Source organism: Symphalangus syndactylus, chromosome 19 (assembly GCF_028878055.3).
Source record: "Symphalangus syndactylus isolate Jambi chromosome 19, NHGRI_mSymSyn1-v2.1_pri, whole genome shotgun sequence".
Classification (NCBI taxonomy): Eukaryota; Metazoa; Chordata; class Mammalia; order Primates; family Hylobatidae; genus Symphalangus; species Symphalangus syndactylus.
In genome coordinates, this window is record NC_072434.2 from 25,295,080 (window position 1) to 25,317,246 (window position 22,167).

Genomic DNA, 22,167 nt, shown 5'->3' on the forward strand with positions numbered 1-22,167 from the left:
AGGCTGGTCTTGAACTCCTGGGCTCAAGTGATCCACCCACCTTGCCCTCCCAAATTGTTGGGATTACAGGTGTGAGCCACTGTGCCTGGCCTGTTGTGCTAATTCTTAAAATAATTGATTGAATCTGTCAAAGCAAGTGTTAATATTGTGGAATGCTGGAACATGATAGTAATAGGAAAATAATACTACTAAATGTGTATTCTGCATTGAGTGTCTCAAGTTGCTGGTAATAAAATAGGTGTTAAGTCTTTGCCCTGGGATTATAAAAATCATGAATGTTATCTGTGCAGCTTGAATTTCAGGTGTGTGTTAAGCCCATATAACTTACAACTCAGTTTCACCATTCGTTGGTAAAGTTATCGTTAGTTTTGGTGAAAGGGCGTGTCTTTTCATTTTCTTTCATTTATGTTTGGAAATTTAGTGTCTTTTTTTAAACATTAGTGCACATTCTCCTGCTAGTACCAATGGAAGCTACACCACTTTGCTTCTGATGTTTCCAGAACGCAGAATGCAGACTGAGTAGCCCCTTCTGCCGGATTTGCTCCAATAGCACAGCACTTTTGCAGGGAGGTAAACAATAGTGTGAAATTACGTGGAAGGGTTTCAGCTGTCAGTTCCTTACAATTTCCTGAAAAGATGAGAGCATAGTACTTGAATGTCATGATTTTCATCATTTCCCTCCACTTTTGTCGTATTGTGTATTGTGCATGTGTGTGGTAGGGGGCAGGATTAGCAGACAAGAATAAGGAATTCTTTTCTTGCCTGTTTTCTTTTAATGTGTTCTTGCATGGTATGTCTTTCTAGATACTTAAAGTATGTCTTTACTTGCTGTGTGCTTAGACCCTGGATAGCATGATGATTAAGCATAGGCGTTTTGTGGACTTATTGGTCATCCTAAAGCTTTGGAGGAAAGTCTGCTGACACTTCTAGCTTCAGAAACTATCCAGCAATTACATACTCTTAAGTAATTTGGAGCTGCACACCTTAAAATAGAGAAGCCCAACCCAGTTGTGGTGAAATGGGCATGGCTAATTTTAGTATGAAGTCACACATTGTTGGCTCCACCAGCCCTACTACTGTACTCCTGGTCTATTTGAACTGCAGCTGTGGTCAGGTTTGTCTGTTGGCAAGGAGTGATCCTAGGTTGTAGGGAGCCTTTTCTAGTTGATGAAGTTATCTTTTATTGTCCTATATGTAGTAAAGTTTGTCCATTTGCATTATTTTGAGCCCCAACCAGGTTCTCTTTGAAGAATGGATATAATAAGTAGAATGGATACTCAAATGGATACATTATATTTTCAGCTCCAATTTAATTCTGTTCTATAGTGGTTTATGATATGAGTTAATCTAAAAAATACCTACCACAACATTACCGAAGGTGTGTGAAGTAACGCTCATCTGATATTGCTTGTAAAGGCGTGGCACAGTGGCTCATGTCTATAATCCCAGCACTTTTGGAGGCCGAGGTGAACAGATCATTTGAGACCAGGAATTCGAGACCAGCCTGACCAATATGGTAAAACCCCATCTCTACTAAAAATACAGAAATTATGCAGGCATGGTGGCCTATGCCTGTAATCCCAGCTACTGGGGAGGCTGAGGCACGAGAATCAGTTGAACTGGGGATGTGGAGGTTGCAGTGCACCGAGACAGCGCCACCACACTCCAGCCTGGGTGACCAAGTGAGACTCTGTCTCCAAAAAAAAAAAATATATATATACACACACACACACACACACACACACACACAACAGGCTAATTTCACTTGGAAAATATGGATTCTCTAATTTTAAATGTGTATTAAAGTGATCTTGTTAAAAGATCAGTTTGCCTTATGTAACACCCAATCTATGCATGTGTCAGAGAGATTGTGACCTTTTTATAAAGACTTTTGAGTGATTTACTCCCTTCTTCCTCTTTTTGCTCTTTTCCACTTTTCATGAGCTAGTTATTCCAGTTTGTATCTTCTACTTCTGCCCTGCTTTAATATTATATCTTGTCTTTTTGCTGTTGTTATTTAAATCACTACTTTTTAGAAACATCTTCATTTGTATTTTAACAGTTTATATCTAGCCTGGTAAAGTTGTAAATACGATAAAAGGTTAAAGTAAATAATGTTGGCTTCTCTGTAGGTTGCAAATAATCCATTCTATATGGCTAATTGGCAGAAAATTCTAAAGATTTTAAAAAACTAAACTCAGCCATGTAAGCAGCAGTAACCTTTCTTCTTTTATTATGACTTAAATGGTATGAATATGGCTAATATTTTAGGATCTAACATATAATAACTATAATCAATAACTATTATAAATAACAAATGATAAAATAGTAACTATATAATAAAATCAATAACTATAAGAGGGCTATAAAAGTAAATTTTTTTGCCAAATTGAGAGATTTATGTTTCTGTAATATTTTATCAATGTTCTACTTTATAGCTAAATCTTAAATATATGAAAAATATTTTAAAAGTTATTGGAATCCTCCTATTTAACTGTTAGTACCTATTTGTTTTAATGAGGCTCTGATATGTGCATTATCAGCTTGTTTAAGGTACAATAATTTTTTTTTTGCTAACATTAAATGAGCATGGGTGAAATTCTTAAATAGCAATAGACTTGGAAAACAAAATGTATAAATTAGGATGCTTTGGAGTACAAACATAAGATTGGTTTAAATAATGGAGAAACTAGAGAAACTTAATATAGTTCACACAAGAAGTCGTCAAACATCCAGGTGCTTTCTGCTTCTCATTTCTGCCACTCACAGTAATGGTGTCATTGGAGGGCTTAGATTTCTTGCGGTTATAAGACTGTCGGTAGAAGTTGGAACTCTGCTTTTTCGTTTGTGACTGTGGGGGTGACAGACACTGGCTTTACATGTCTCTATTTAGAGCCAGAAAGTTTCTTTTTCAAATCCCCTAGAAAGCCTTTCCTTAGATCCTGGTAGCCTAAGTTGGCATGCGCCTGACCATTCCTGAAATTGTCATTGGTGGGGTAGAGGTAAAGGGGTGGGTGGCAAGACTATCGTGATTGATTTATTTAAATTGGCAATGAATAGATGTTGAGAAATCAATTAAAATGCCTTTGTTAAAGAACTCTCAGAATATTTATTTTTCGATGACTGGTCAAATAGAAAATATATTTAGAGTAAATTTGGTTTATACTAAGATTGGTGACATTATGTTAAGGTATTTGGCATGCTTCTCTTGTTCATTTTTAATAGATAGTCAATGTTTTCATTTATCCTGAGTAACTTAGATAAGTATCTTCAGAGACAGGTTGTTAATTAAATTTTAGTTAACAGTGTGAAATGACATTAGCTTTTAAAATATAACTTGATAAAGCTCCTCTGATAAGATTGTGATCTTTATCTGATCTACTGCTATTTGGACTTGTTTCAGAGGCATTATATTGATTTTTTTTTTTTTTTTTTGAGAACAACACATTTCAGAACATTCTGGAAAATAGCTTGTTAGTTTCATATGGAATGCTCTACAAATCTAAAAAAATGCCATAAGAGGGGTTGGTAGTATTTCCCTATAGTGTCCCCTATGTGTTAGTAGGATTTGTTCTGGTGGTGTCTGACAGATTAGTTGTGGCATTTTTTTTTTTAATGGAGGTTTCCCTGGCAGAACAGCGTCCCAGTAACTTCTGCTCCAGCTGTCCAAGAGTGAAGTGCCGAAATTCAGATCTTAATGCTCTTCCTGGTAGATCTCCAAGATAATTGCTAGTGTTCTTATTCTTTTTGTTGTCTGTCTTCCTTTTAGCAGGCAGGGAAGTACAGCCAGCAGTGATGGCCTCTCCTCAATTCTGTTAACAGAAGTCATTGTTACCATACTGTCCCCACCTTCCCCAAAGTGACTTAAGACTTCAGGGAAATGAAAAGTAACTTTTCGTCAATAAAAGATTGGGTATGCCTCTAAGTATTTCTCTTCTGGGAAGTAGCCTTGGTACTCTAGCTTTCTCTTTTTTTATTTTGTTGATAGTTTATTCCAAGTGGTAATAGTAGCAGTAGTGGGGGGGGGGAGGAGGAGGAAGAGGAAGAGAAGGAGGAGGACGAGGAGGAGGAAGAGGAAAAGGAGGAGGAGGAGGAGGAGGACAAGGAGGAGGACGAGGAGGAGGAGGAGGAAGAGGAGGAGGAGGAGGAAAAGGAGCAGCAGCTGCAGCAGCTAATATATTGTACTTATTCTGTGCTGGGCACAATTCTGGGTATTTTTCGTGTACTATTTAAGCCTCACAAAAATCTTATGATATAGGAAATGCTTGTTTCCATTTGGCACATGAAGAAACTGAACAGAGAAATGATGAAACTTGCCCAGGGTAGTCTGTCCAGAGTCTGTATTTTAACTACTGCTCTGTTGCCTCCCGTTGCATAGTGACTTCACCTGTATAGGTGGTTTTATCATGCGAGGAAATATTTGAGTATAAACTGTATGTGGTACAAATATTTTTTTCCAAACGGGAATACAGTGTGTTCCCTAAAATTAATGAATCCAATATAATTCCACCTAAAACAATTACTGAGTTTTTTCTTTGTGGTTGCAGACCCTAACTCATCCCATTTCCCTCCCTATCGCTTTTCATTTTTAGGATTTGCATCTTCATGTTTAGTGAATCTTTGATCTAATACTGGCTATTTAATAGTAGTTTTAAAACATCTTTAGCATGTCTTGTTTTCTTTATTCCTTTCTTTTTACCTAGAACAGTTTCTCTTAGGAACAAATTCTTCTTTGCTACCAGCTTTCTACTTTGATCTGCCTATCCAACCCAGTATCAAATTATCAATTTTCCTTATCTGCAACTTATGTTAACAGTTTAACTGCCTTTCACTTTTTTGTTAAATTAGAACCTTAAGCCAAAGAATTCTTAGTGTCCTCCATGCCCTGCACAAGAAAGGTATTTCTAAACTTACTTTTTGCATTCGATAACTTTTTGTCTATAGTGATACTATCTACACTAGACTCTACAACATTTTGCTTCTGCTTGCCATTTTAGCACTTACTGTATTATTATAGATATGTTTAATATGGTCATTTAGAGAAATACTGATGTGTCTAAATGTATGTTTGCCCTGCTTGAGGTAAGTTCTTCATGAACCAGAACTTATTAATTTGTATTCTTAAGGAAAAACTTAACACATCTCACATGTTTAGTGAATATTTACAGAATGAATAAAAGAAATTGGGGCTGGGTGCAGTGGTTCATGCCTGTAATTCCAGCACTTTGGGAGGGTGAGGCAGGTAGATCACTTGAGGTCAGGAGTTTGAGACCAGCCTGGCCAACATGGTGAATCCCTGTCTCTACTAAAAATACAAAAATTAGCAGGGTGTGGTGTCAAGAGCCTGTAGTCTGAACTACTTGAGAGGCTGAGTCAGGAGAATCACTTGAACCCAGGAGGTGGAGAGAGATTGCAGTGAGCTGAGATTGTGTCACTGCATTCCAGTCTAGGTGATAGAGGGAGATTCTATCTCTAAAAAATAAAAAATAAAAATAAATTGGACCTAGCTTAATGCTTGGCCATTGAATAAATGAATGTTGATTACATTAATCTACAGAGAGCTGCTTGTAGAAATGATTTTAAATGTGTGCTGGTATGACAGTATAGGTGCATTAGAAATAGAAGTCCATATATGTCTTGGAATGGGCTGTTTTGGAATACCCCATCCTCAAGCTCTTTTCATACAGTGCTTATGTCTCCTTTCCTCTCCTCATATCAAAAGATTTATAAGAACAGTTGCTATATATAATGTTTGTGAATTTACCTTAAAACTCATCTATAACCATTCATACATACCAAGACCCAACAAAACTCTTAACATTTAGAAGGTAGAACCTTGATGAATCATACTGATAATAAAGTAGTTTAGGAGGTATTGCATTAGTATCCAACATGGAAAAAGTCTGAGTAAAATGTGGTTACCATGATAGTTGTTTTTGCTGTAACTTTGTGTTCATTTAAGAACTCTCAGTCTCTCTCAATTCAGATGCACTAGGATAAATTAGAGTAATGCAAACTGTATAAGCTAAATTGTTGAAGAAAATGAAACTGTGACCAGGCATGGTGGCTGATACCTGTAATCCCAGCACTTTGGGAGAAAGAGGTGGGAGAATCCCTTGAGGTCAGAAAAAGACCAGGCTGGGCAACATAGCGAGGCCCCCACCTTTATTGAAAAATAAAATAAAATGGAACTGTTTTACTCTTTTACACTGCTAGCCAGGAACAAAATGTAATGTGATTCTTCAGAACCATGTCCTTGGGTTATGCCCTTCTTGATTTATATAGAAAATAGTTGAGCACATATGTACTTTTATATGTGGCTTGGGGCATTACATCCTCCACATAGCTGCCTGCAAGTGTAAAAAGCAAATCAAATTTCACTGTTCAGTATTTGTTGATTATTACTTTCATAGGTATGTTGCAAAGTTTACATTTTAATGGTTTGGTTATCACTTTCTCATTAGGTACTTTCATTTGTTTACATGTTCTTTATTTTTGCCGCTTTAATCTAAGGTGACCTCTTGGTTTTTGATGTTCATGATTTCCACTGTTAAATGTGAGAGGCTGCTTGGCGTCTGCTGCAGATTTCACAGTGGTATGCTTTAAGAGGGTCACTGCTGTGTTGCCACAGTGCAAGTTTATTCAGGTTTTCTCCTATAACTTTGTTTTCTCGACTTTCAAGGTGATATGTTCCTGATGTGCTTTTGATAATATTCTCTCATTTTCAGATTTTTCTTAGGCTCAGATAATATATTATTTTTCTCTAAATTTTCATGTTTTATTTGTAAGTTAGAGGATAATAATTTACTGTGTACAGTATACATTTTAAAGTGTTCATATAATACTAGCAATAGATATGTTTAGAATGCTTTACGCAGATGGCCATGGTATTTTAGATAACAATGAGAATATCACATTTGAGCTCCTGGATTTTTAATCATTTCCAAAATAATACTTCTTCCCTGGAAATAAGCTTAATGTTTAACATTGAAAAACTTTTCCCACTTTCAAACTGTTGATTTATTTCAAGTAGTAATTTAATTTTATCTATAGAAAGTAATGTCTTGGTTCGCGTTTCTGTGATAGGTCAGTCATTGGCCTTGTGGGGGAACTTGCTAAAAGGTGATCCTGACTTGACCTTTTGGAAGTATTTATTTAGGAGATTGTGGTACTAATTCTTATGACATTGAATAAGAGAAGAGTAGAATAACAGAACTTGAGTTTCCTTAAAGAGCACTTAGTATAATCACATGGAGTGTGGGGGGAATTGCTTTGATGCCTTTTACAATTCCTGGATCTCCTCTGCTGTCACCTTGTAGGTGCCATTATCATCATGCTGCCTGGTGACTGGTAAAAATTCTCACAATGAGCATTATATAGGCCTGCTCCACTAAGATTACCCCTCTTCTCTTCTCACGACTTTTCAACTAACAATTTCTTTTAAGTACACCGGTGTTACTTAAAGTGTATATCTGATTAATTAACAGTGAGGTGTGAACAACTGATAGCCTTCAGGGAAACATTTATTTTTATTTTTATTTTTTATTATGTATTTTTTAAGGGAACATTTTAATTTTAAAGAAAACCTTGTAAACTCAAATCAATTAAAAATAAGCAGTTTTTATAATGGAAAGATCTGTTGACTAAGGGTCAAATGTATCTGTAACTGCCGAATTCTGGTTTCATTTTACCATTTTTCCACCATATGTGTTGATACTCTTGTAATTGTGATTAACAACTTTAGTAAATGTGTGAGTATATTTAGTCAGAGTATTAATTCAGTGAATTTCATAAAGACTTGTTTTTACTGCCTAAAGTTCCTAGTTAATGAACTAAAGCTATAATGTCATGGTTACAGGACCTTATTTTTCAATTTATTTTCTCTGATTAGGCTTCTAGTTAGATGTTCTACATAAATAGTAATAGAAACTATTTATTTGGTATTTATAATATGTCAGAAAATGTACCAAGAGCCGACATCTTCCATTTGTCTTCACTTCAACTATAAAATTTACTGACTGTTATTCTTTTCAAAACATAAGGAAATTGAGGCTCAGAAAGGTTCAACAACTTGCCCAAAGCACACAGACTTAAGAGGTAAGACTAGGACTTGAACCTGTCTCTATGGTACTAGAGCCTGAGCTCTTAACAATTATGCTGTGCTACCTTTAGAACAACAGCAGTGAAATCTTCTGCAGCAACTTTAAAAAGCCACTCGTGTTAGAAAATCCCTGACTGATTGTAGGCTTGACCAGAATTATTGTGATATTCTAAACAGACATCAGAAGAAGAGCTTAAACACCATAGAAAGGATTCAGCCCTCTCATTCCTTCAGTGAATGTTTCTGAGTGCCAATTATGTGTCATGCACGGATGAAATGCAATTGAGATGGCATTCTTGAAGGGGAAGTGTCAATTTCAAGTCAATAATTAAGAGTACTAAAGGCTGTGGTAGAGGTTGTATAGCGCATATAACACTGAAGTATGAAGAAGGCACCTAACTCAGCTCATTGCTTAGGGAACAGTAGAGGAGTGGGGAGATCTTGGGGGTAGTTGTGAGGTAATAGAGGGAGAGACAATTGGGTGTCAGGTGGTTATCTTTTTCTAAAGTTAATTGGAATTCATATTCAAAATCTTGTGTGAATAGTTAAGAGTAAAGAATATATTGCTTTTGGTATAAATAGTTGCATCTAATGAAGAAGATAAAGAATCTCTCTGCTACAGTGTAACTTGCCTTGGCAGGGGATTGTTGCATTTAATTTTGTTTACTCAGAGCCTAAAACAGTGTCTGACTCATAGTATGTGCTCAGTAAATATTTGTTGATTTGTTAAACTGATAAAGGTACTGAGATGGCTTTTAAAGAAAAGGAATGGAAATGGTGTAGGGTATTATGGGCTTAATAATTGTTAAATTCCTTTCTTTTAAAAAAAGTATAATTACAGTATTAAACAGGTAAGATTTGTTAAGGTGAAGCTTCAGAAGTAAAAAAAAAAATGTAAAAAGAAGTGACAAAATTATAGCTCACTGCAGCCTCGAACTGGGCTCCAGGGATCCTCCCGCCTCAGTCTTCTGAGTAGCCAGTACTACAGGTGTATGTCACCATGTCTGGCTAATTTTTACATTTTTTATACAGATGGGGTCTCACTCTGTTGTGGAGGCTGGTCTTGAGCTCCTGACCTCAAGTAATCCTCCTGCCTTGGCCTCCCAAAGTGCTGGGATTACAGGTGTGAGCCACCGCCAAGCTGGCAGATGTCTTTACAAGGTGGTGATTTTTATCTTTTTTCCAGAAGAGGGATTGCTGGATCCTGTAGTAGTTCAGCAGAAGAATGGATAAAGAAAATGTGATGTGTATACATATATGCAATATGGTGGAGATAATGCCGTGTGCTACAACATGGATGGGCCTGGAGTACATTATGCTAAATGAAATATGTCAGACCCAGGAAGAACAATGTTGCATGATCTCACTTATATGTAGAATATATATTTTTAAATGCTTGGATACACAGAGATAGAGAATGAAACAGTGGTTACCATGGGTAGGGTGGGGGTAGAGGAAATGAGGCAAGGTAGGTCAAAGGATGCAAAATAGCAGATATACAGAATGAACAAGTCTAGAGATCCAATATACAATATGAGGACCAAAGTTAATAAAATTTTATTGTATTAGGGATTGTTATTAAATAAATGGATTTTAGCTGCTTCTGTTGCAAAGAGGAAAGTATGTGAGATGATAGATGTGTTAATTGGCTTCACTATAGCAACCATTTTACTATCTATATGTATTTCATCATGTTGGGCACCTCAAATAAACACGGTACAATTTTATTTAAAAAGCGTGGTGGCGGGCACCTGTAGTCTCAGCTACTCAGGATGCTGAGGCAGGAGAATGGCATGAACCCGGGAGGCAGAGCTTGCAGTGAGCCGAGACTGTGCCACTGCACTCCAGCCTGGGCGACAGAGCAAGACTCCATCTCAAAAAAAAAAAAAAAAAAATGCTGACTAATAAGCCTTTTGGTGTCTGTCTCATGGAAGTTAGTCTATCTTGAGCTAGGTCTTTATTGTCCTGATCTATGTTGTTTACTGGATTTCAGGCTTTTAAGGACAAGTACCTCTTTGAATCTCTTGCAGATTTTGGGACGGTATCTTACACGAGAATGGTGTTCAATGATTACTTGCTAAGTTATATTGTTATTACAGTAAAATTAGTAAAAGATTGTTCTGATTATCAATTCCTATTGAAGATTTCTTAAATCTTAAAAATATTTGAACGTAAAGGACTTTGAAAGCTTGCAGATTTTTGTCATCACAAGCAATGGGCACTTTATTTTAAAAAAAAACTTTTTTTTTTTTTTTTTTTTTTTTTTTTAAGTAGAGCTGTTGAAAAACCACAAACTGTAACTTTGTAGGCAGAACTGGTAAAGATCAAGATAGAGCCTTTTCCTTTTTCAGTTCCTTCTTAATTATCACTCGAATCTGAAGAAAAGCACACAACAACCAGTTTAGTTCATCTGATAGCCTTCTGCGGATATATATGATTCCAGAAATTACTCATTAAAAAAATAATTTTGTCTTGGTTTGGTAGCAGAAATGCACCAGCATGAGGGTGTGTTTAGTATTCAAATTTACTATTAATTAGAATTAAGCAGTCCTTTAAAATTTTATCACCTGGGTAGTTATAAAAACTTAGATGACTTTTATTTTCTTAAGATTATTATCAAATTAATTATAAGTTATTTGAAATTAACTTGTATGTTTATACAGAAAACATGGTTCAAATGAAAGCCAAATAAGTTCAAATGTGTTTTAATATACGGGAACATCATATGTCCTCAAGGTCTATGCATTAAAATTATAGGTGCTCTTAAACTTGCATGGAAGTGGTTCAGAAAGGATTCTTTTTTTTCTTCTTCAAGATTACAGTGTATTTTAGATATGATATTTGGAAGAGGAAGTAATATAATATTTAGAAAATATTTTTGAAGCTCTTCATCATTTTTACTCATATTAAAAGAGCAATTTCTGTTTAATAATTATAAGCAGTTAATGAAGTTAATTTTTTTGGTTTTTAGAAAATAATGTCTTTAGAATTTTTTTGTTCTTATTACTTCAAGACTTGAGAACTAAGTTTTGGAGTCTTAGTTTTACTATGAAATGTGTGATTCTGTTGATGAATACCTGCAGAGTAATCACTGACAATAAGGAGCAGCACAATTTCATCAAGATTATGTGTTGGTTCTTTCATGATGTACAGGTTTAGACATGTTAGAGAAGAAATAATAAGCTGAGAACTGTTACGTACAAAAATACTAGCTTCCAACTTTTAATGATTACTGTAGTGTTTGTTAGGGACATTAAATATATACCCTAAACGTGGAAATATTGAAATGGAATGCTAGTTGAAAGACAAAATTTTAATTTGTAAATATTTGCCTCATTTTAGCTTAATAGTTGAAGACATAAATGAATCCACAGTATAATGTTTAAGATGTCATTGTTGTAAACTTTGCCTTTGATAGAGCTGATATAGCTGTTTAAAATTCATTATAAAGCCCATTACTAAACCCATTGACTAATAATTTACTCTTCTTGGGGGATTATAAAATCTTTGGGTAATTTGTTTTTTTTGTTTTTTTTTTTTTTTTTGAGACAAGGTCACACTCTGTTGCCCAGGCTGAAGTGCAGTGACGTGATCTTGGCTCACTGCAACTTCCACCTCTTGGGCTCAATGTGATCTTCCCACCTCAGCCTCCCAAGTAGCTGGGATTACAGGTACACACCACCATGCCCAGCTAATTCTTGTAGAGATGGGGCTTTGCTATTTTGCCCAGACTGGTCTTGAACTCCTGAGCTTAAGCGACCTGCCTACCTTAGCCTCCCAAAGTGCTGGGATTATAGGTGTGAGCCACTATGCCTGGATGGTAACTTTTTGATTCATTTCTCTCAGTAATTGTCCAGATTAACAATGACCATTTTGTTTATAAATGGATATGGAAAGAAAGAGAGGAGATGGCATTCATATCAAATTTTCCACCTTAAACCTTGCATCACTTACTGCTACTTTCTTATATACTCAAAATATTGATCAAAGCATTAAAAATGTTTGAAGTCACTGAAGTCTTCTGGAATGCCTTGCAAATCATGAAGATTAGAATTGCCTTCTAGTTATCCTATACATTTTAAGATGGCTTACACTTTACCTTTTCAGGGTATCTTAGTTCTTCAAAAACATATAATTTACATTGTGTTTAATATATATGACAGACTAAACATATAATTTAAATTTATTTTAAAACAATTTTAATTATGATTAAAGTCGATCTTTTTAAGGTATGGCTGAATTGGTCAAAACACAAAAATTATTTATGTATTGCTGTTAAGGGATTTTTCAATCTCATTCTGAGTTAAAACTTAATTTAAAAGCTGGGTTTGAGAAGAGTAGATTGAGGGTGCTTTTGCCTGATTTATGGGGAAGAGATGAATAAGCTGGTGCTCTCTAAGAGGTATCTTCCTCCCACATACTTTTTTTTTTTTTTTTTGAGACGGAGTCTTGTTCAGTCACCCAGGCTGGAGTGCAGTGGCACCGTCTCGGCTCACTGCAACCTCCCCCTCCCGGGTTCATGCCATTCTTCTGCCTCAGCCTCCCGAGTAGCTGGAACTTGACAGGCATCCGCCACCACGCCCGGCTAATTTTTTTTTTGTTTGTATTTTTAGTAGAGACGGGGTTTCACCATGTTAGCCAGGATGGTCTTGATCTCTTGACCTCGTGATCCACCCACCTCGGCCTCCCAAAGTGCTGGGATTACAGGCGTAAGCCACCACGCCTGGCCCCACATACTTATTTTTAACCCAGAAGGTTGCAAGTGTTGAATCTTCTGCAAATAAGGGGGAGAACAAAGGTCCTGTCTTCTACTTGTGGGATGTGTAACCAGAAACTTGGCCCAAAGATGGCCTGCTGGTTCTTTGCACCACCTCATGCCACCTGCATGAAGATGGTGCAGATACTTTCATTTTGGAATTTGTATTTTTGCCTTGTCTAACTTTTATCTTCAATGTATTTGGTGTTTTTTTTTCATTTATTAGATATTTAATATTTTTATGTTACTTTAAAATGTTTTAGCTTAATTCTTTAGTTTCTAATTTTACTTTTAATTGTATTTTGCTTTTTATTATTTTATATTAATTTCTTTTATTTAGTTTTTAAAATTTTTTACTTTTTAAAGAAGTATTTAAGGCCAAGTATGGTGGCTTACACCTGTAATCCCAGCAATTTGGGAGGCTGAGGTGGGTGGATCACATGAGGCCAGGAGTTCGAGCAACCTGGGCAACATGTGAAACCCTGTCTCCACCAAAAAATACAAAAGTTAGCTGGGTGTGGTGGTGTGCACCTGTAGTCCCCAGCTATTTGGGAGGCTGAGGTAGGAGAATTGCTTGAACCTAGAAGGTGGATGTTGCATTGAGCCGAGATCACAGCACTGTACTGCAGCCTGGGCGACAGAGAGAGACTCTTATCTCAAACAAACAAAAAAAAATTTAATGAAGTACTGTCTATTCTTTGGGAAAAGTTGTGCTTTTTCTTGTTCTAATTAGTGTGCCTTTTGAACCTTTTTCCTTTTTGGTGAAGAAACAAGGAGAGAGAATTTCATAAGATGTAGCAGACACATTTTAATAAAACTAATACTTATGCTTTAATGGACTGTGAATAGGTAATTAAATCTCTGTTTCAAGGTGAGCAGGAGTAATGGGTTTGATGCCATGATTTTCTAAAAGTCTAAACTCTGGAATCCTCTTATAGATAAGACAGATATTTTACCTGATAGACATCATGGTGGAATGGGAAGATACTGGACCAAGAGTTGAAACATAGCTCTTGGTACTGGTGTCATTACTTGTTAGATGTCTGACTTTGATCAAGTCCTTTAAATTCTATTACTTTCATTTTTCACATTTGTAAAATATTTGCACTGCATATCTCTAATTGTTATGAGAGTCAAATACATAATAGTATGAAAATGCTTCATAAATTGTACCATGTAGATAGAAACTTTTATTTGGTTTCTGTGTTGTGGTTGTTAGCCGTGTGAAAAAAGGTATGATCACTTCAACAGAAATTGTTAGTAAAAAACTTTCCTCCTATTTTGATGTATGTGATCAATCTGGAAGATAGGAATGCTAAAGAAAGGTCACATAGTAACTTCCAAGTACCCTCTTTAATATTGCAGAAGTGTCAGGAACAAGGAGGATAGAAGACACTAACGTATTTTGGTATTTAGCTCTGTGATTAATGAATTACACTTTGAAAAGGATATTTAGCAGAGAGTAAGTTTGTAGTACTGAATCTGACAGCATCCATATAAATATTTGGTGAGGTCCAGAGAGGTCAAACAGGAGTTGAAAATTACAATGTGACTTTTCTTTAGCACTCTTTTCTTCCAAATTTTTCACATGTACAACTTCAGCAACAAAGTTAGAATTCCATATATGTGTAAGTTTTCAAACTTCTAAGAGCTAATATTGATAAGCTAGAAAGTTGTTAGAATAGAAATAACATTGGGCTTATATCCTCGAATAAATGATGATGAGCTAAAGTTAAGGATAATATTACACAAGTGTAGGGTTCTCAAAGGAAATATTAGTTGAGAGGTACAGTGTAATTGGTTGTGAGGTCTGTGTAAACAAATACTAAGTATTGCAACTTGTGAATGATTAAAAAATACAGAAAATTCAAGGCTATCTTGGTAATGACATTATTCCCATTTATTTGAATTCCTGTATAACTTTCTTGAGTGAATGCTAAATTTAAGTCCAGAAATTATCCTTGAAGCAAGATTCTGTTATATCATTGATATAAATCTCCTTTTTATAGGTAATTTAATCATGTTGATGAAGTTTATATTTTGTCAGACAAATTTATGTAAGACCATTCTGTAGATTCCCGAGTTCTCAATAACAGTGTTTCTTAATTTTATTTATATTATAACACATAGAAAATGACAATATTTGTATGGTATTTCTGGGCAAATGGACTTCATGCAATGATAGGAGGTAAATGGCTTGGGGTCTCCTAGGGTTGAGGGGATCAGTATGTTCTTATTTCTTCTTACCCATTAGAGAGGCACAGGCTGGGATGTTCTCTTTATGGTTTCTTTGGTGAGACTGGCTTTTTATTCACTACTTTTGTTCACTGTTGTTTTATGCTACTAGGTAGGATGGCAGAACTCTAGAGTTAGATTGGAGTTAGAAATTGCGGCCGAGCGCGGTGGCTCACCCTTGTAATCCCAGCCCTTTAGGAGGCCGAGGCGGGCGGATCACGAGGTCAGGAGATCGAGACGACGGTGAAACAACGTCTCTACTAAAAATACAAAAAATTAGCCGGGCGTGGTGGTGGGCGCCTGTAGTCCCAGCTACTCAGAGAGGCTGAGGCAGGAGAATGGCGTGAACCCGGGAGGCGGAGTTAGCAGTGAGCCGAGATCGCGCCACTGCACTCCAGCCTGGGCGACAGAGCGAGACTCCGTCTCAAAAAAAAAGAAAAAAAAAAAAAAGAAATTGGGTTGGAGTTCCAGTTGAACCACTCTGAGCCTGTTTCTTTGTCTTAAAATGAGAACAGTTATGATCCCCCTTCTCTTTCTTCTGTAAACCTATGATGATCAATAGAGATAATAAATTATATGAATATGCTTTTAAATAGATGGTTATTTTTAATATAATTTAAGCAAACGGCAGGTACATCTCTTGTAGCTTGCAAGAAGAAATATATTCTTTTGTTTTATATACATATATGTGTCTGTGTATATATATAGTGTGTGTATATATATATATAAATATATTTAACATATAATGGCATAGAGTCACAGTATATCAGTGAGGGCTTCTGACTCCAAAGCTAGGAGAGAGAATTGCAAAATTTAACAATGGCAATAAAAATTAAAGATTGTGAGAGATGTATTACATTTATGCAAATATTTCTTTCCCTCTCAGGCATAGTATTTTCTTTAATAATGATTAACTCTAATTATGGGTTCTGATAATTATTACACACAAGTATCTAATGTTCACATGTTTTAATGAATTTTTTAAATAAGAGGGATAATGAATAAAATTTACTATGAGTTTATTATTAGTGACCCATGCTTTTCTGAAAGTCGGGGTATTTATGCCATTGTTTTCCCTAAATAATAAATCTAATTGTTTAATGGAAGCATATTCTTTTTTTTTTTTTTTTTTTGAGATGGAGACTTGCTCTGTTGCCCAGTATGGAGTGCGGTGGCATGATCTTGGCTCACTGCAACCACTACCTCCTGGATTCAAAACTATTCTCCTGCCTCAGCCTCCTGAATAGCTGGGATTACAGGCGCATGCCACCACACCCGGCTAATTTTTGTGTTTTTAGTAGAGATGTGGTTTCGCTTTGTTAGCCAGGCTGGTCTTGAACTCCTGACCTCAAGTGATCTGCCTGCCTCCTCCTCCCAGAGTCCTGAGATTACAGGCCTGAGCCACCATGCCCAGCCTAATGAAAGCATATTCTAATTGTTGGAAAAACATTTAGGAACAAACAGCGTCTGGCCTGGTAGACTAAAATCCACAGAGGAACAGGTGAATATATTAATTCTGTCAATCAGTTAGTTAATCAAAATATTCTGTTCCTTAATTCTTCCTTCCTAGACTATGTGTAGGATAATTCTTGGCACTCTTAATGAAGTACTAGCCTGATGCCATTGGTGAAAAAGATTTTTTGGTTTTACTATACATTGTGTATATTTCCCTATACTTTTAAATGGACAGATTTTTTATCCTCTGTGTGACCACTTTGTAACTACTGACATGGGTTGGCTCTGTTTTCCCACCCAAATCTCATCTTGTTGCTCCCATAATTCCCACATGTTGTGGGAGGGACCCGCTGGGAGATGATTGAATTCTGGGGACAGGTCTTTCCTGTGCTGTTCTTGTGATAGTAAATGGGTCTCAGGAGATCTGATGGTTTTAAAAACGGGAGTTTCTCTGCACAAGCTCTTTCTTTGCCTGCTGCCATCCACAGAAGATGTGACTTGCTCTACCTTGCCTTCCACCATGGTTGTGAGGCCTCCCCAGCCATGTGGAACTGTAAGTCCAATAACAATAAACCTCTTTCTTTTGTAAATTGCCCAGTTTTGGGTATGTGTTTATCAGCAGTGTGAAAACAGACTAATACAACTACTTCTTCATTTATTTGATTTTTAAAAAAATGGAAATTCTTATTAGTTTAAGCTCATTTTATTTCCTTATTGTCTGCATATATTTCTTCACGTATTTTCTCTTTACTAGTTTTCTTCCCATTTTTAAAAGTCTGATCTTTTTTTCTTTTGTTTTGGCATCCTGTACCATTGTATTTTTTTTTCTGTTGGGCAGTATACTACTCTTAAGGGTATACTACCAATATTAATAATTTAGATACTTCCATTACTACTAATTTAGAAAGTATGTTGAGAAAGTATTTTTCATATGAATTAGTTATTTGATTCTCATACCTATCTTTTGATAGGATGTATACTCGTATTCCTATTTTACATTTGAGGAAGCTAGAGCACAGAAAAGTGAAGTGACCAAGCTGATACATATAACTGGCAGACTTGAACCAAAATTTCAACTCTAAAACCCACACTTTTTCCAGTAAACCTCAATTTTATATCAGATAAGTATAGTAACTGGAGAGACTTGCCTCTGATTACAGATTCAAGTGAACGATTTCTTTAGGTAGAATGAAATTTTTCTTTGCTAGGAGAAATTGGAAGTCAGAGTAGCCAAATACTGTCAGTATGTGTGTCTGTATATGTATGCCTATGTATGTGTATGAGTGTAAATGCCTTTATGTTTTATCAAAAAACTCCAGGCCCATTGCAAAAGATTCAAATAGAAGAAGAAAATAACATGAAGAGACTAGAATTCCATCACCCAGATAATATAATGGGTAATATTTTGTTGAACAATCTGTTACACATCTCTATATGAATATATTTGCATGAATATGCATTTTCCATAAACTGGTTCATCTGTTCATGGTATCCTATTATCTGACAATGGTCATTACCAATTGATAATTTGTTATGAACATCTTCCTGTGTCTGAAAATAGATCTACTGTATCAGTTTTTTTTTTTTTTTTGAGACAGAGTCTCGCTTTGTTGCCCAGGCTGGAGTGCGGTGGCACAATCTTGGCTTACTGCAGCCTTTGCCTCCTGGGTTCAAGTGGTTCTCATTCCTCAGCCACCTGAGTAAGTGGGTTGTACACATGTACCCTCGAACTTAAAGTATAATAATAATAAAAGAAAGAAAAAAAATTAGTCTTTGAAAAAAATTTCTATTTTTGGTGTTTTCGCCAAAGAGCTACTAAACTCAGGGAAAATCAGAAGTTAGTGTTTTCAATATATTTCTGATAAATTGCTTTATTACAATTACATCTTCAATGTATGTAGAAACTTAATTTAGTTGAATTATACTGATACTATTGTTTTAAATGTTTGATAGAATTCACCCATGAAGTTACCTAGGCCTAAAGGTTTCTTTGTGGGATTTTAATTATGAATTCAAATTCTTTAGCAGATAAATGATTAATCAGACTTTTGGATTCTGCTTGTGTCAGTTTTGGTAATTTTCAAGGAATTTGAAATTTAAACAAAATTCAGGAATTTTATTTAATTGTAAAAGGTATTGGCACAAAACCATTCATAGTATTTATCTTTTTAATTTTTATAAGATCTGCAGTGAGAAGCCCCCTTTTCTTCCAATATTAATAATTCGCATATCACCTCTCCTTTTTTATTAGTCTTGTTTAGGAGTTTATCAATTTCATTGATATTTTCAGAGAGCCAATATAGTATTTTGTTGATGTCTCCATTTTCTGTTTTCATTGATTTCTGCTTTCTTCCTCCTCTTCTTCTCCTTCTCCTCCTCCTCCTTCTTCCTCTCCTTCTTCTTCTCCTTCTTCTTCTCCTCCTCCTCCTCCCCCTCCTCTTCCTCCTCCTCCTCCTCCTTCTCTTCTTATTTTCCTTCTCCCCTCCTCCTCCTCCTCCTCCTCCTCTTTCCTCCTTCCTCCTCCTTTCTTCTTCCTTTCTTCTTCCTTTCTTCTTCCTTCCCCTCCCCTCCCCTCCCCTCCCCTCCCCTCCCCTTTCTCTTTTTCCCAGGCTGGAGTGTAGTGGCACGATCTTGGCTCACTGCAACCTCTGCCTCCTGGGTTCAAGTGATTCTCCTACCTCAGCCTCCTGAGTAGCTGGGATTAGAGGCACATGCCACCACGCCCTGATAATTTTTTTTTTTTTTTTTTTTTTGAGACAGAGTCTCGCTGTTGCCCAGGCTGGAGTGCAGTGGCGCGATCTCGGCTCACTGTAGACTCCGCCCCCCCGGGGTTCACGCCGTTCTCCTGCCTCCGCCTCCCCAGTAGCTGGGACTACAGGCGACTGCCACATCGCCCGGCTAATTTTTTTGTATTTTTAGTAGAGACGGGATTTCACTGTGTTAGCCAGGATGGTCTCGGTCTCCTGACCTCGGGATCTGCCCGCCTTGGCCTCCCAAAATTCTGGGATTACAAGCGTGAGCCACCGCGCCCGGCCACGCCCTGCTAATTTTTGTATTTTTAGTAGAGACAAGATTTCACCATGTTGACCAGGCTAGTCTCCCACTCCTGACCTCAAGTGATCCACCCGCCTCGGCCTCCCAAAGCGCTGGGATTACAGGTGTGAGCCACTGCGCCTGGCTGACGTTTATTATTTTCTTCTACTTTGGATTTAACTTTTTCTACCTTCTTAATGTGGAAGTTTAGAGGTTAATTTTTAAACCTGTCTTTTTTTCTAATGTAATCATAAATGTGTAAATTGACTTTTAAGCAATGTTTTAGCTGTGTCCTACAAATTTGGGTATATTGTGTTTTCATAGTTATGTAGCTGAAATTATTTTCTAGTTTCACTTATGAGTTTCTTGATCTGTGGGTTATTTAGAAATGGGGTGCTTAATTTCCAGATATTTGAGATTCTTTGTGATATATTTTTATTAGATATTTTTCATTTGACTTAGGTCAGAGAACATACTCTGTATGACTTCAATCCTTGGAAATAATGAGATTTGTTTTATGGCCCATGAGATGGTCTATCTTGGTTAAAATTCAGTGTGCACTTATATAGAATGTATATTTTGCAGTTGTTGGATGTATTGTTTAAATGCCAGTTTGATAAAGTTGACTGATAGTGCTTTTCAAACCTTTTATGTTTTTATTTTTTTGGATCTGTTTCTTTCACTTACTGGGAGAAGAGAGTTAAAATTTCCAACTATAATTGTGGGTTTCTTGGTTACCTCCTTCAGTGCTGTCAGGTTTTGCTTCATGTATTTTGAAGCTCTGTTGTGATAAGCATACACATTTACAACTATTATGTCTCCTTTATGAACTAACCATTTTAAAATATGAAATTTCTCTCTGTCTCTGTCTGTCTCTGACAGAGAGAAATTTCTGTCTCTGTCTCTTTTTCTCTGACAGAGAGAAATTTCTGTCTCTGTCTCTTTTTCTCTGACAGAGAGAAATTTCTGTCTCTGTCTCTTTTTCTCTGACAGAGAGAAATTTCATATGTTAAAAGGGTTAGTTCAAAAGGTTGTTTCTTTATTGTGGTTTTCAGAAATTTGCTTGTAATGCTTTTTGTCTTTAAGTTTACTTTTATATGAATAGAACTGCTCTGCCTTCCTCATGATTAGTGTTTGCATGAAATTCTTTTTCCATTCTTGTTTTCTAAATTGTCTTATGTCTAAACTGTCTGTATCTTTATCTGTCTATCTATCTATCTATCTATCTATCTATCAATCATCTATCTAGGTTTGCTTTTCTATCCAGTCTAACAGTCATTGCCTTTAATTAGAATGTTTGATACATTTGTATTCAGTGTAATTATTGATATGGTTAGGTTTAAATTCATTATCTTATTTGTTTTATGGTTGTACTTTTGGTTTTTGATTGTTGTTACCTTTTTGCTTCCTTCTCATCTTCTTCTAGATTAATGTAATTTTCTTTTTTTAGTATTTTATTCTTTTCTCTTCTCTTGGCTTTGTTTTTAGTAGGTCTAAGGATTACATTGTACTTGATGATTATGTCATATCTATTGTGATCATATCTACAGTGAATTAAAATTATACCACTGTGAGTATAAGAATCTTCCAAGAGTTCACTTATATTTTACTCCTTTCCTTCCTTTGTGCTATTGCTGTCATACACTATTTTTTCTATATGAAAGAAAATCCTGGCCAGGCATGGTGGCTCATGCCTATAGTCTCAGCAGTTTGGGAAGCTGAGGTGGGAGGATTGCTTGAGACCAGGAGTTCGAGACCAGCCTGGCCAAAATAGCGAGACCTCATCTCAACAAAACATAAAAAAATTAGCTGGGTGTGGTGGTGTGGACCTGTAGTCCCAGCTACTCTGGAGGGTTAGGGGAAGGATCGCTTGAGCCCAGGAGCTCCAGGCTGCAGTGGGCCCTGATGGTGCTACTGCATTCCAGCGTGGGCGACAGAGCAAGATCCTGTCTCAAAAAAAACAAGCAAACAAAAAACTTCACTATAAATTGAAATTATTAAATAAGAGAATCCCCATAATAAATTATTTTCGTTTAGACAATCAGTTCCTTTTTAAAAAAGTTAAGAAATGAAAAAAAAATCTTATGTACCTACTATTTACCATTTCTTGCATTCTTCCTTTATGTAAATTTGAAGTATGATCTGGTATCATTTTCTTTTAGCCTGAAGTATTAATTGTACATCAAGTCTGCTGGTGACACATTCTCTCAGATTTTATCTGCAAATGTCTTTATTATATCTTAATTTTTGAAGGATAATTTACTTGGGAATAGATTTCTAGTTTTTTTCTTTCAGCATTTTTAATAATGTTCTGTTGTCTTCTGGCTTGCATAGTTTTTGATGATACCCAAGCAGAAGTTTTTAATCATTATCTATGTGATGTCTTTTTTTTTCCTTTGTCTGCTTTTAAGGTTTTCCCTTTTTATTGTGGTTTTCAAAAATTTGGTTGTTATCTGCTAGGTTTAGTTTTCTTCATATTTATCCTGACTGGGATTTTTTGAGCTTCTTGGGTCTATAAATTTATATATATGTACATACATATATTCAGTAAAGTTTTGAACATGATTTTATTGAAGCTGTTTTTCTG

General features: G+C 36.1%; 1 protein-coding gene across 10 annotated transcripts in view; it reads left to right on the forward strand.

Annotated features, from left to right (window-relative positions):
- DENND1B (DENN domain containing 1B) overlaps positions 1-22,167 on the forward strand; it is a 292,006-nt gene that overhangs the window by 9,564 nt on the left and 260,275 nt on the right. The window contains exon 1 of one of the 10 annotated variants that reach the window (XM_055234180.2): positions 18,195-18,247. The exons of the other annotated variants lie outside the window; for them this stretch is intronic. The gene's annotated coding sequence lies outside the window, so the exon portion shown is untranslated. Of the gene's footprint in view, positions 1-18,194; positions 18,248-22,167 lie in introns of those variants that run through there. 10 annotated transcript variants of the gene reach the window in all.